Source organism: Melospiza melodia, chromosome 27 (assembly GCF_035770615.1).
Source record: "Melospiza melodia melodia isolate bMelMel2 chromosome 27, bMelMel2.pri, whole genome shotgun sequence".
Classification (NCBI taxonomy): Eukaryota; Metazoa; Chordata; class Aves; order Passeriformes; family Passerellidae; genus Melospiza; species Melospiza melodia.
In genome coordinates, this window is record NC_086220.1 from 3,411,667 (window position 1) to 3,425,894 (window position 14,228).

Sequence of the window (14,228 nt, forward strand, 5' to 3'; positions counted from 1 at the left end):
AGGGGAACAAACCCCTGTCAGGCTGGAGCTGCGGGGTGTTGAGGTTCTGAGCCGGGGCGGGCTCCGGCCCGTGCACCTCTGAGGGCTGCAAAGGCCCTGGCGGAGGCAGCGAGGGACACACGGTCACGGTCCTCGCCAGGGTCCCCGGGGCGGTGACCATTAGATGGCACTAGGAACCTCCCCATGGGGACACCCCGTCCCCAGGGCAGGGTACAGTGGCGTAACCCTGGGTAGCCCCCGCCAGGAGCGCCCGCTGGCTACTGCAGCCCAGTCCCGGCACCCAGTGCCATCGCAAGGCCGCCACCGCCAAGCCAACGGAGACAGCAGCGAGGCCCTCGGCGCTGGGACCGAGTTCCATCCAGCCGCCGCCTCCGTCCCCGTCCTCGCGGGGGCCCTGTTCCACCTTATCTCCGCAGCCGCCGCCTGCGCGGCACCGATAACCCGGGCGTGGCCCCAGGGATGGGGTCGGGGTTGGGGGCGCTGCAGTGACCCTGACGCCCTCACTGGCTCCGGCCACGCTGCAGCCTCCTGCGGTGGGCTCAGGATGGGGACACCCCCGGCTCCTCCAGCAAGGACGGGGTTTTCCCTAAGAAAACTTCGGAAAATAGTGAAAATGAGCAAAAATATCTCCAAAACCCCTGATTCTGCCGGTTTGGGGGGCTTTAGGGCTCTGCCATGACGCCGGCGGAACCCGGGGGGAGGGACCTCTCCTTATTGGACCTATGACGTCACGGGGCGCAGGAGGAATCTCTTGGCCCCACCCCCCGCCCGTCACCTGCGGGCCCCGCCCACTGCAGCGGCGCGCGCTGGCCTCGCCCCCTCGGCGCTCTGACGGGCGGGGGCGGCAGCCAGTGGGCGCGGCCAAGGGGGCGGGGCTCGTGTGGTGACGTCAAGGGGCGGGGGCGGGGCCGGTGGTGCAGGTGGAGGCAGCGCGGAGCGGAGTGGCGGCCCCGGTGAGCGGGGGTAGGTGAAGTTTCTCGAGTGTCAGGCCTGTTATGGGGCGAGAGAGGTTTTGAGGGGAGGGTGAGGGCTGTAGGGGTCAGGCAAGTTATGGGGTGCGGGGATGCTGTGGGAGTCCTGGGGTGCTTTGGGGGGTATAGGGATCAGGCAAGTTCTGGAGGATTTGGGGCTCCCTAGAGGGACCCATGGTGGGTCAGTCTGGTCGTGGGCTGCGGGGTTTTAGGAACAGTTGTGGTGCTGTGGGGGCACATGGGGGCTCAGGCTGTTTATGGAGGGGAGGGGTTGCCAGGGGACATGGGGTGCCATGAAGCAGGGGGTCTCCGGTGGGGTCAGGCTGATGTGGGGTGATCTGGGGCTGCGGAAACCAGGGGCACCCGTAGAGGTCAAGCTGGATGTGAGGTGGTTTAGGGTGCTCAAGGGTTTGGAGGGGGCTGGGGATGTCAGTCTAGGTGTGGGGGATCCACGGTGACTGAGGTGTGAAGCAGGGGGTTGTGGAAATGGGTGATATTCAGGGCACGGAGGAGACGAGGCAAGCACCTGCAGCGCTCTCAGGAAGCCTATGGGGCAGAAGGGAAGTGAGGTGCTCTGGAGTGGGGAGATCCCCAGTAGGGTCAGGCTGGGTGTGGGGGGAATGGGGTGCACTAGGGCTGTCCTAGAGACTGAATGGGGCTGCAGGGGAGGATGTGGGGTGGAGGGCCACCCACAGTGGATTCATGCTCAGGAGATGGACGGGGCCCTGCCTCACGGGGAGTGGCCAGCCCCGGGATGTTTCCCCCCATGCTGTTGTTTCCTCTGGTGCAGTGGAGGGGAAAAGGCAGGTGCAGCCTCCGGGAGTGGGGTCCCCCCTGCACCCCACAGTCACGGCAGCAGCACTGGTGTCCCTTCCTGGGAGGTGGCAGCTCCCGCTTTGCCATTTGGGTCCAGCTCTGTTTCTTGGAGCATTCGGTGTTGCTGGGGCTGTGCCAGAGATGCAGCAGCTCAGCCTGTGGCTTCGGGGTGGCCGCGATCTCTTCCCGAGTCTGTGCCCGCCGGGCCGGTTCCCAGGGCCGGCGGCAGCGGCCGAGCTGCGGGGCGGCGGGGGCTGCTCCGGCCGTCGATCCCAGCCCCGGCGCCGGTCGGGGCCGCGCTGAAGCCTCGCATCGACTTCCCCACCCCCTTGGGGGAGTCGATGTCTTCACGTCCCCTCCTCGACACTTTGCGCTGATGTTGCAACCACAGGCGTGTGCGGCGTGCCCGGCGGTTCCTGCAATCTCTTCCTCTCCTGAATTTCGCCCTCCTGCAGTGGTGATGGGACGAGAGGCTGGTGAACCTGCTCCGGTGAACCTGCTCGTTAGTTGGTGCCGTTGGCTGTGCCGGTGGCGGGTCCGAGCGGCTGGTGGGATGGCAGGGGACAGCGGGGGACAGTGACTATCTTTAGGGCTGTGTTGCAACGGAGGGGTGTGCCTTGGCTCGGCGCTGCCGGCAGCCGCCTCCTCGCCCGAGGATTGACTTACGCCGAGGCTCCCGCATAGGGAAAACCAACACTTGCTGTGGTTTGTGTGAGCAGAGGGGGGCTGTGGTGGGGCTGTGAGGCTGAGCCAGGGCTCGGACAGCATGGGGGCTGGTGTCGGTCACACATGCCCTGCATGAGCTCAGGCTGTGCGAGGTGTGCAGGGCTGAGGTTTGGGGTGCACCGTCGGCCCCAGCGCTGTCATGTGTCACACATGCTCTGCCACTGCCTGGCAGTGGGAACAGCTGAGCTGGAGCAAACGGCCAGCATGGGAAAGGTTGGGGAATCTCTGCTGCTTCCTGGGAGAGAAGTTGCCCTGGGGCACGGAAGCAAGTTGGGTTCTTGCAAGGTGCATCCCAGAACGTTCCCATCCCTGTGCTCCCTTCCTGAGGCTTAGTGGAAGCACAAATGCAGCTGTAGGCGACAGCCAGAGTCAGGTCTCTTTTGAGTCCTGTTTCTGCCAGAGTAACCCGGTTACTCCGTGGGGGAATAACTTGCACCAGAGTTGGGGTGACATGGAGATTCTGTGTTTGGTCTCTGAGCCATTGCCCTGCCCATGGCCACTGTGCCTGTGGTGGTGCAGCTGCAGCATGCCTGTCTCTGAGAGGAGGCAGCTGAAACTTGCGGAACAATTCACTTCCCCCCATGAGTGCAGTTCCTCTCCCAGTTCCGGGGCCTGTGTAGATGTGGGTCTCCTCCAGCTCATGGTGCTGGCAGCCCCTCAGTTTCTCTGCAAAGTGGGGCACATGCTGCTTCTGCTTGTGGTGATGATAACGGCAAATCAGCAGAAGCAAAAAGTTGATCTGTGCATCACACTGCTTCCTATGGTTGTGCTCAACATGTTCTGTGGATGTGGGCCTCTCCCGTCCCTTCACTTTGCTTTTCCTCGTGCTTAGGAACAACTTCAGGCCTTTCTGAGAGGGCTTGAAACCCGCTGAGGAGAGAAAGTGCCTTCTCATCTGCAGCGGTGCTGCTGGGATGAGGCTCCCTGTTCCTGACGCGCAGCCTGGCAGCTGCTGGAATTGCCTGCAGCCGCATTGCTCCGCACGGCACTTTCCCCCAGGCTGGCACGGTCCTTTCAGAGCCAATGGTGGGGAAAGGATTTCTCAGAGAAAAGGCAAAACGTCAGCTGCTTTCCAAGGAGGGCACTTTGGAGTTATGTCGCTATTTAATATATAGCAAGGTTTTTCTGAGCTCCCTCCCCAGCTATTCCCCAGAGGGGAAGGCATGTTGCAGGTGGTCTCTGTCCCAGAGGGCAGGAATTGTCCTGTCTCTGCTAAGCAGTGTTTCACCTTTGCATTCACAGCTGCAGGAAGAGGCTTGAGGCTGTGGTGACTCAAGGAAGTTTAGAGTCATAATTGGCTCTTGGCCATGCTGGATGCTGTGGCTGGAGATGTGATTTGGGAAGGGGGAGGAATTGCCTATCATTAGCCCAGAGGTGTCTCTCACTGAGCTGCCTGGGAAGGAGGGGGATGTCTTGGTTGTCCTTTTTATGAGTTTTGCTTCATGCAGTGATTTGTGTGAGCTCTGAGCTGGGATTCCCCAGGAAGGGCTGCAGTTGGTTGTCCCTATTTAGCCTGGGACTAGCACCCGGCGGATGAGCAGTCTCACACAGCAATTATCCCAATGAGACCGTGATGGTTCGGGTCCCTCATATTGGGACTTTATCATGCCATCCCATTCTGAGCTGGTGGGAACAGCCAGGGTGGGCTGGCTGGGGCTCTAGGGTCTGGCCAAAGCAGCCACCACAGCTGCCCATCTCTCCCCACTAGAGGCTGCTGATGACCAGAGCATTTTCCATCCCTTGTCTGAGAAGGCACTGGGGTCTGGAATTTGCAAGGCTGAGCATCCTGAGCTTTTCCTGCTGATTCACCCTGGAGACAGCAGTGTGCTTTCCTTGTCAATGGCTGGGTTCAGGGGGCACATCTGCTCCCCTGCCAGGCTCACAATAGATCTCCCTACTTCATTAAGTCCTAATTAGGTAAATGCACCAGGACCTAGTGCAAGGCCATTGCCAGGGGACATGGATCCTGCGGGGAGCAAGGATGCTGGCTACCATCCTGCCTGCCTCAGGGATTTTTCCAGCTGGGTGCTGAATGTGGAATGAGTTCAGACTCTTGTATTGTTTTCCCAGAGGATGTGTGCACAGAGATAAGAGCTTCAGCCCTCTGGCATGAATCAATTGGCAGAAAAGCCAAGGATTAGTTAAACCATGGAAAGGATCCTTCACCTCTGGGCACAGCCATGGTAAAGCCACCCTGTAGACACAAAGGAGTCTTAGACCAGGCCACCAAACACCTGGGCAGGATGGGTTGGAAAACCGAGGCCCTGGGAAGGTGGGTAATCACAAAACAATGAGGTGTAAAATGAAAGGCAGTGGCTGCTGCAGTGCAAGTGCAGGGAAGGAGTCTGTGGAGTTGCACAAGCCCCGCTGCCCTTGCTGGTGCGGGCAGTGCTGGGTGGGCAATGTGGTGCCAGCTGGCTCTGGCACAGGGCACAGCTTCCCTGACAATGGCAGAGCAGCGCTTTACATAATCTGGGATTTGCCAAACAAGCTTGAAGGTCTGGAAAATCCTTCTGCTATTGTTCATGCTCAAAGTTTACTAAACTTCCTGGTTTGATCTGCAGGGCTGGACTTTGCTTTGGTACCACAGTGGGGGAAATAGCTCTTTGCACAGAGGGAAGAAAAGGGTGTTTGTGGTGTTCAATCCATTCTATTTTTGTGGTTCACAAGAGGTTCTGAGCAGCTGCTCACAGCTTTGTAAGGCTGCAGGACTCTCTGTCTATCCAATTAATATGGTTTGTGTCTGGTCTCCTCCTGATGCCCCCCTGAGAAAAGCCTGGACTGCCAGATGAGGAAGGGGGGCCGTGGGCAGGGCTCACAGCCACCATCTGGGCTCCCGGCTCGCAGCCTGTGTCGGGACACAAACGCCGTGTTGGGACAGCGTTCTGTTGTCTCAACCCCTCAGACCCTGAGGCTCCGGGAAGGCTCCAAAACTGCCACTTGTTGGCAGATTTTAGGAGAAGAGGCGTGATGGGAATTTGGGGTGTCTTGTTGTGCTGTGTCAAACCTGGTGGTAACTTCCTGGAGATTTGGGGCAGCTGGGAACCCCTCTGGGAAGATGCTGATGCTCTGGGAGCCACCCCAGGCCCATCCTGGCCTATGTAAGGCTGTGGGCTCGACCTGGATGTGTTTCCTGGCCTCTGAGAAGTGTTTTGGGGCATGGGGCCTGCCCTTGCTCCTCCATTTGCTCACCCCAAAGCCCTTTGCCAACACAAATAAAGCCCCCATGTGCTATTCAATTAAATGGAGAAATCCTGTTAAAATGTTCTCTGGTTGTTCGTGGATAAATGATTGAGAAACACGACTTTTCCTTCCATTCCTGGAAAAGGCAGGTTTTGTAACAAGGAATGGGGTGAAGTTCTTGCTGGTCCACTTACTGTGAGGCGAGTTTTTGAGCTCTGGAAAGCAGCAGAAGAGGAGGAACCTCGGCCTAACAGTATGAATATATCCTCTTATTAGAGGTGGCTTTGAGTGCCTTTTATATAGGTAATTACATCTGGCCACAGTTGACCAGAGCTGTATTTAAGGAGGGGACATAAGGCTTGGCACGTGCTGTGAGCCTTTGGAGCTGACTGCAGTGGCATTACAGCAATCTGGTAGGTGCTGCTAACAAGGCAGTGCAGGGCAGCTATGGGGAAGCTCTGAGCCTTAGGGCCTGGAAAACTTGGTGTTGGCACTGCCTTCAGCTTTGTGAGGGGAAGTGGGGTGGAGTGGTGCCTCAAAAACCAGGGTGTTAAAGCAGCTGTGTATCATGCTGCATGTGACCTCTGTGACCTGATCTCTGATTGCTGTGGTGGTTTAGGTGCTCACTGGGTAGGACCAGCCATCCAAGGGCTTGTATTTTTGTATCCACTCTCCAAAGCCCCTTGGAGATGGATAAGCTGCTTGTAGGCACTTCAGAACCTGAAGGGAGCTCGTTGTCTGTGCTGAGGTTATGTATTGGGCAGGACAGCATGAGTTGCCTCCTTGCCCCCAGGTGAACTCAGACGTTGAGTGTGGGAATGAGGGAGGGCAGATGTTAGCCCGGCACAGAGCCACGTTGAGCTATAACGTGACTTTGTGTGTGTGTGTTGATGTTGTGCTGGAGGTGCCGTGTCTGACGTGGAGGTGAACCCCTCCCATATGGCCCGGATTGGCCTCGGCCAATCCCTGGCTGCTCAGAGGCTCACGGGCTGGCAGATGGGGTCAGCACTGCTTGAGAATTTCCTTGGGTGCAGAGTGGAGGCTTTTAATAGCAAACGCGGTCATCTGCCTGTAACTTGGCCCTGAGGATCCACTGGCAGCTGGGCACTGGCTGAGCAATATGTCCACTCCTGCTGGAATATTTTTTAAGTGTTAAAGTAAAAAGGTTTTGAGTAAAAATGAATTAAGACCTAAACCTGTTGCTGGTGGGTTTGCAGTGCGGCTCCTCCCTGAGTGGTAGCCTGGAGAAACCCTGCCTTTCTTGGGAAGGATTTGTGGCCCCATCCCATGTGCTGTGCTGACAGATCCCATGCCTCAGCTGGGTGCCAAGACTTCAGCCTTCTAGGAAAGGCAGCAGGAGCTGGTATGGGTTTTCTTGTGCCATCCTGTGGGCACCTGGTGCTGTGCGAGCCGCGTCCAGAGTTGCAGATGGCTCACGTTGTGGTTGTAGCACTGCTTGGTCCATCCAAGCTGCCTTTGGGTGGGAACACATAAGATTTGCAAGTGCAGAATTGATCTGTGCTGCTGACCAGGGTTGTTTTTGGCGCTGCTGCTTTTTCTTCTGCTGTAGCATGAAGTGAATGTGACTTCGGCAGCTGCCTGGCTCGGGCAGTTTGCATCCTTCCCTCCTTACAAATTGTCTTCTTCCTGCTCAGCCTCCTGACCCCTGTCCTAGTCAATACACGGCTGTTACTGGAGCTCAGCAGGCCATGATGATCACATCCAAGTGCTGGACCTCGAACCACCTGGCAGTGCTGGGCTGGATGAAGAAGCTCATTTGCATAGGGTGGTTAATTCTCTGTATGCTTTAATCTCCGTGACCATCTGTGTTCTTTCCCAGGCTGGGGAGATGGGAGCTCTTTGGATTTTCCCAGGAGGTGAACGTAGAGAGGACTGCTTATTCTGGGTATGCTGAAAACTGTCCAAGGTCAGAGCAAGACATCCTCCCACTGCTCTGGGAACAGTTGTTCTGCATCTGTGGGCAAGAAGGAAGCATTGATGTGTCAACTCTATCCTGAAGGCACATCCCGAGGAGATGCACGGAGGAGATAGGAGCAAAGACTAAAAATGGAAACCTCTGTGAATGCTGTCCAGCATTCAGTCCCAAACATGGAGGGTCTGTGACCAGTTTGGCTGGCACCCTAGAGGGCTGATACCAGGAAGGCTGTGTTGGTCTGAGGAAAGACCAACACTAAAGCATCTCCTGGTCATCCAAAAAACCCTGCCAAGTTTTGGCAGTCTCTGGGGTGTACTCCACCAGCAGCTACTGCTGTGTCTGTCCTGGTGAACTGTTTGATTTAAGCTTCAAAAGCTGCACTGGAGACTAGGATGCTCACACAGAGTACCAAAATAAGGGGACTGGTGCCTATAGGTGAGCAACACCTGAATTCTTCCTCATTTTGTTTTCTCACATTTGGAGCCTGAGGCTCTGCAGACCATTTGCAGCCCCAGCTGGGATCCCACTCACCATGGGCAGAGGTCACACTGGCTGTGGGTGCTTTTGAGGAGCGCCTATCCCGTGGGGCAGCATGGCCCTGTGGAGGCTGCTGCTGGCATCCAAACCCAGAGGGAATGATTCCTGCCCCGTAATTAAGCTCTTCTGCTCCTGTTCACCACACTAATGAGCTGTCTCATGGATGTGCTCCTCAGAGCTGCTCTGGATCCTCTGTGTGGCTCTGAAGCTGGAGGTGACTTTCCAAGAGAGCCACCTGCAAAGGGCAAGATTTCCATTCCTGTCACGTTGGGGTGAAGTATGTGGGCTGGGAACCTTTGACTGTGAAGGCTTTTCCCTGAGTACATCCTGTGTGCTGTGAATTCTTCTGGCAAGGTGCACCCTAGCTGCTTTGGTGAGGAGAGCCCTCCCTGCTGGTCATGCTTGCGAGGCTGGGCGAGATGAAAGTGTTTTCCCAGCCTTCAGCTGAGGGGCTGCCTCTTGACAGGAGAGCTGCTCTCTACCTGCATCCAGGCTGGATAGTAACACTTAAAAAATAAATGGTGCTCCAGCTGCTCTCCTGGTTCAGTAGTTTGGGTTTTCAGTCTTGATAGAGATGATGGCACCAGGACTGTTGGCATCATGGTGCATCCCATAGGATGGGTATGGGCTTGTGCCCAAATTTCCACCTGTTCTAGCGGAAGGTGTCCCTGCCTGTGGCAGTGGGTTGGAATGAGATGAGCCTTAAGGTCTCTTCCAACACAAACCGTTCCATGATTCTGTGATTCTCTGGCACGGCAGGGTGACTGCTGAGTCCAACTTCTGCCATGAGTGCTCATGTGAGGCAGGTCCCTGTACCCTCAGTGGGGCTGTTGCATGGTCTGGGGATCTGGCTGAATTTCAGGCCCTGGTGTGTGCCCACCAGAGCACACAGCCAGCCTTGCCGGGGCTGGGAGCACCGTGGCTCTCTTGAATCTCTTCATTTACTTAATGATCCTTTTGTTGAGAGGATTAGGGTTTAGAGGCCTCTGGCCGAGTGTTAATTAAATTAAGGCTGTGGTGTTTTGTGGAATTTTTGAAGCCCACTAGAGGGCTCAGTTGGAGCCCTGTGGAGCCGGGACCGGCGGCGCTGGGCTGTGTCCAGCCCTCCAGAAGTTTACCCGAGAAGTTATGTAAGTCCGGAGGAGCTGGACGGGCGCACAAGTTGCACGGGGCCAGTTCGCAGCCTCCACGGAGCCCGCCGCTGCTGCAGCCCGCTTGTGCCCGGAGCCCGTGCCCGCGGGAGGCGGTACTCACCGGAGGCGGTACTCACCGGAGGGTTTACTCACCGGAGGCGGTACTCAGCGGAGGGTTTACTCACGGGAGGGGGTACTCACCGGAGGGTTTACTCACGGGAGGCGGTACTCAGCGGAGGGTTTACTCACGGGAGGGGGTACTCACCGGAGGGTTTACTCACGGGAGGCGGTACTCACGGGAGGCGGTACTCACCGGAGGGTTTACTCACCGGAGGCGGTACTCACCGGAGGCGGTACTCACGGGAGGGTTTACTCACCGGAGGCGGTACTCACCGGAGGCGGTACTCACGGGAGGCGGTACTCACCGGAGGGTTTACTCACCGGAGGCGGTACTCAGCGGAGGGTTTACTCACGGGAGGCGGTACTCACCGGAGGCGGTACTCAGCGGAGGGTTTACTCACGGGAGGCGGTACTCACGGGAGGTGGTACTCACGGGAGGGTTTACTCACGGGAGGCGGTACTCACCGGAGGCTGGCAGGCATGGGGTGCCTACGTCAACTCTCTCTGTATAATCAGCGTTAGGTAATGCCGAGCTGATGTTTTTGGTTGTTTTTTTTTTTTTTTTTTTTTTTTTTCCTTCCCTGCTTGGTGTTTACATTTCTAAGAAGTGGCTGACCGTGAACATCCGGTTCCACCTTCACTTCTGGAAGAGTCAGATACTGAAGTTTGCTCTGTTGCCTTGCTCATGTGGGTGCAAGTGTGAGCTTTTGGCGTTGTGGCTTGGGTTTTTCTGGTGGGTGCATGGGTTTTTCATGTTTAGCCAGAACTACTTTTTAACCAGTGTCTCTTCTCTTTTCTCTTCTATCCATTGCCCCACGATGGATTTTGGTGCTTCGCCTGTGTGGTTGGCCTGGCTCTCTCATCTCTGGGTAAGTACCTGTTTTGTTAGATCAGTGGCAGAAATAGTTGAAACAAGTTGCTTTGACTTAATGATCGGACATATTGAAATAATGAACTGACCTATTGGCTTAAACTCTGAAGCATTGGTTGTTGTCAAACACCATGATTTATTGTCCGTGTGTGTGTCAAGATTTTGGATATTGAAAAGCACTTAGTTGGCCTGGAAGTTGCTGTATTTTATGATATGAAGAAGCCCCCAGTAGTAGTTTTTCCTACCAGCCTAGGCTGTGGAGCACTGACCTGGGGATAAAAACACACTTAAGTGCCAGCAAGTGAGCAAATGCAAGGGAAAATATTTTTGCGAATGGAAAGCAATGCTTGCTGTTCTTCCCAGGATGTCTCCTGACATCTGTTGGTGGCAAGTCAGCACGGTGGTTGTGAAAGGGGCTCTCTGATGGCACTGGACTACCTCACCCTTTGCAAACCATGGGTGTTTGGGGCTTTGCAGGGCATGGAGAGGAGGCTGAGGCCCTTTTGGCAGGAGAGGAGGGGAAATGCGTGTCGGGCTTGGAGAAGAGCATTAGGCACTGATGATTTCAATTTGTGTTCATGGAGCGCCTGCTTTGCATAGGGGAAAAATTGCCCTGGTGGGGTGGATTCTGATGGTTTTCCTGCAGAGGTTTGGTGCCTGCCATGAACTTGGCTGTGAGGTGGTGTTTGTGTATTAAAGCCTCTGAGGACAAGGTGTGTGTGCTCAGGGTGGAGGGAAGGAAGGGATCTGCTTGGTGATGCTTTTTCTCTGGGTGCAGTGGTGCCTTTGCATCGAGGTTGTGTTCTCTGGAAACTTCAGTAAGTTCAAATTTACTTTTTTTTTTTTTTAAATTCAAGCTATCCTCCTGCTAAGCTTTCCCCTCTCCATCACTCCTCTTCCCCAGTAACAGCCTCTCTTCTCCTAGTAAGGGAAAGGGCTGAGCACATTTAGAGCATCTCTGCTCCGTGCCTGAGTATTTCATGTGCTGCCAGTCATTGATGAAAGACTGGAAGGGAAAGCAGAGGAAGGTGCTGGAAACAGATTGCTTTATTCTTAAACTTGACATCATTATACAATGCCTCATGCCTGTGCAGGAGAGATGAATGAAATCCAAGCATAAACCTGTTGTTCTTACTCAGAAGTGAGCACTATATTTGGAAGATGAGCAGCTGCCTCCTGATCTGAATGAGCTTTGCTACCAAATCTCCAAAAGCAGGATTGTTAATTAACTAGAAAACCTGCCTTGGTCAGAAGTGCTGAGCTCCAACCCCACCAAACACCCAGCAGCCATTTGAGTGCAGAATAAAACTCCTCCGCGTGGAAGGTACAGCTGGGAGCTGCTGTGAGCTTGGATGTGGAGCAAGATACAAGTGCTCACTTGCATGATGGTTGGAATGGGTTAGTGAGAGGCAAAGCTGTTCCAGCAGAGCAGCTGTGCCAGGGTAACCTGGAGCAAGTCCTTGGCCAGAGAGTCTTCCAGCTCAGTGCTTGAGCAGGGCCTCAGGACAGTCACCAATCTGGCTATCTATGTATAACAAGTCTCTGTTCAAGGGTGAATTTCTCCCTTGTGAAACACTGATAGCCTGGACCTGGTTTGCACTCCCTAGAGCAGTCTCTGTGTTACTTTTGTCTGTTTTCTTGCATGTATTGCACAGAGGGGAGAGAATTGCATTTTGGTGATCCTGCTTGTTACATGCTGTAGATGTTTTGATCATGATATGAGATGAAATTTGCTGCTTGCTGAATAATTGGTGTCAATCTTTATCAGCAAACAAGAAAGCCATGTGGTACCTTGTTAGGGATAGCAAAGGTAAAGGGGGTGTGGTACAGTATCACTGGCTCAGGGACAGCCCTGACCTTCACTCAGCAGAGAAAACAGCAGGCTCAGATTGCCTCTCCTTCTTTAAGCCTAGGTTATCTCATAGGTAAACATAAAATGCATAGCAGCTTTGGTAATATATTTATATTAAATATAAATTTAGTAATCTCCTCTCCTGACCTGGTAAGTGTTGGGCAAAGTAACACACCAGCAGCTTCCATGGAGAGAAGCTGGGAGTAGCTGTGGGGCAGAAACCGTGAAGGAAAATGCTGAAAATGCCAGAAAACCCTCTCTGCTGGGAGTTTTGCTCTTGACCTTCAAGCTGAAATGCACATATGTTGCCATTATTTAAAGCCTGTCAAGAAATCCAAGGTGAGGTCACTGCTGAAAAATTCAGAGCTGTGTCTGTGGTGGTAAGTGCAGGGTGTCCATTCATGGGCTGTGTTTGGGCTCTGCCTTTCCATACAGCGGCACTGGTGATGCTGGAAACCACGTGCTGTTATCTATCTATACATGTTGTTTCTTTCTATCCTAGAATTGATGGGCAACCTGGAGAAGGGCACTGCTTTGCCCTTGAACAGCTTGTTGTGCTGTGAGTTTCTCTCCTTAGTTCTTGTTTACACATAGCCCAAAGAGGAAGAACAAATGAGGTTTCCAGCACCTTTCAGTGAGATTTTCTTCTTCAACCTCTCCTGTTGGTTGACAGTGCTTGAACATGAGCCCAGGTGTGCAAGACGGCAAATGGCACGTGGCCTGTATGAGAGCACCAGTGTGGCCAGCAGGTCTAGGGAAGTCCCCCTGTACTGGTCACTGGTGAGGCCAAACCTTCAGTCCTGGGGTCAGTTTTGGGCCTCTCACAACAAGAAAGACATTGAGGGGCTGGAGTGTATCCAGGGAAAGGAACAGAGCTGGAGAAGGGGCTGGAGCACCAGGAGCAACTGGGGGAGTTGGGGTGGCTCACCCTGGACAAAAGGAGGCTTGGGGGGACCTTCTGTCTCTCCACAGCTCCTTGACAGAAGGGAGCAGCCTGCAAGAGATTGGTCTGGGAACAAGGGACAGGATGAGAGAAAATAGCCCCAGGCTGTGCCAGGAGAGGTTTAAGTTGGACATTAGGGAAAAGCTTCTTCATGGAAAAGGTCATCAAGCGCTGGCACAGGCTGCCCAGGGCAATGATGGAGTCCCCATCCCTGGAGGGGTTTAAAATCTGTGTAGATGTGGCACTTAGGGGCATGGGTTACTGATGGGCTTGGCAGCGGTGGGTTAATGGTTAGCCTATTTGATTGTGAAGGGCTTTTCTGACCTAAATGATTCCATGTTTCTGTGGAAATGTGGCAGCAAGGTATCTCTTCGCTTGTCCCACACTGTCAGAAGAGACCATGGTCTCTAACATGGTGTCAAGTTCTAGAGCCAGCTTAGCTCAGTGTTTTCACTTTGTTGCTTAGTAAAGCAGTGAAAACAGTTCTCATTGTGGCGTTCAGAATAGCAGTGCTGCCCTCTGAATTACCATCTAATTAAATGAAAGCAAAAACTCCAAAACAAGTGAGCTTTCTGTTGCATAAAAAAAGCTGTTTTGGTTGACCTAAAAACCGACATTGAAAACCAGCCTAAACAGAGATGCTTTCCCTCCCAGCTCCGTGGGCCATGCAGAGCAGTTGCTACTGTTCTTGGAGAGGCATTCATGCCGTGGCAGCTGTGAGCCCACTTCAAAACAGTTACGCCTTTGAGACTTTCCTCCCTTTTGCTTGATGGTTGGAGAAACCCTGCTGTGGAGACAAATAATTAGAAATAAAAGATGGCAGCTTAATGATTATTAGCTTTACTGATGCAGCCTGCAGTGACCGCAGGGTGAGATTGGCATTTCCAAGCTGCTGCTGCATCTCCTGCTCCAGAGATTTACTGTGTGCACTGTTACTGTGCAGCCTCAGTGGACCTGCACAACACCCTGAATTAACAGAGTTATTTATTTTAGTAACAAACTTTTTCAGACTCTTGGCAATTAACTGTGGCAATGGCAGTGTGCTTCCTGCCCTTGGCTCCCTGTCTCTCCATTAATGCCCAGAGCTTTCCTTTGCTACCTTATCCCCCTCGCCCTCCTCAATTTCTTGGATTCTGTCTA

At 54.1% G+C, this 14,228-nt stretch overlaps 1 protein-coding gene across 23 annotated transcripts in view; it reads left to right on the forward strand.

Moving 5' to 3' along the window:
• EPB41 (erythrocyte membrane protein band 4.1) overlaps positions 1-14,228 on the forward strand; it is a 110,938-nt gene that overhangs the window by 14,330 nt on the left and 82,380 nt on the right. For 6 of the 23 annotated variants that reach the window (XM_063177559.1, XM_063177563.1, XM_063177564.1 and 3 more), the window contains exon 1: positions 10,141-10,291. The exons of 11 other annotated variants lie outside the window; for them this stretch is intronic. The gene's annotated coding sequence lies outside the window, so the exon portion shown is untranslated. Of the gene's footprint in view, positions 1-894; positions 954-10,140; positions 10,292-14,228 lie in introns of those variants that run through there. 6 more of the 23 variants (XM_063177567.1, XM_063177576.1, XM_063177568.1 and 3 more) reach the window with 5 other exon arrangements.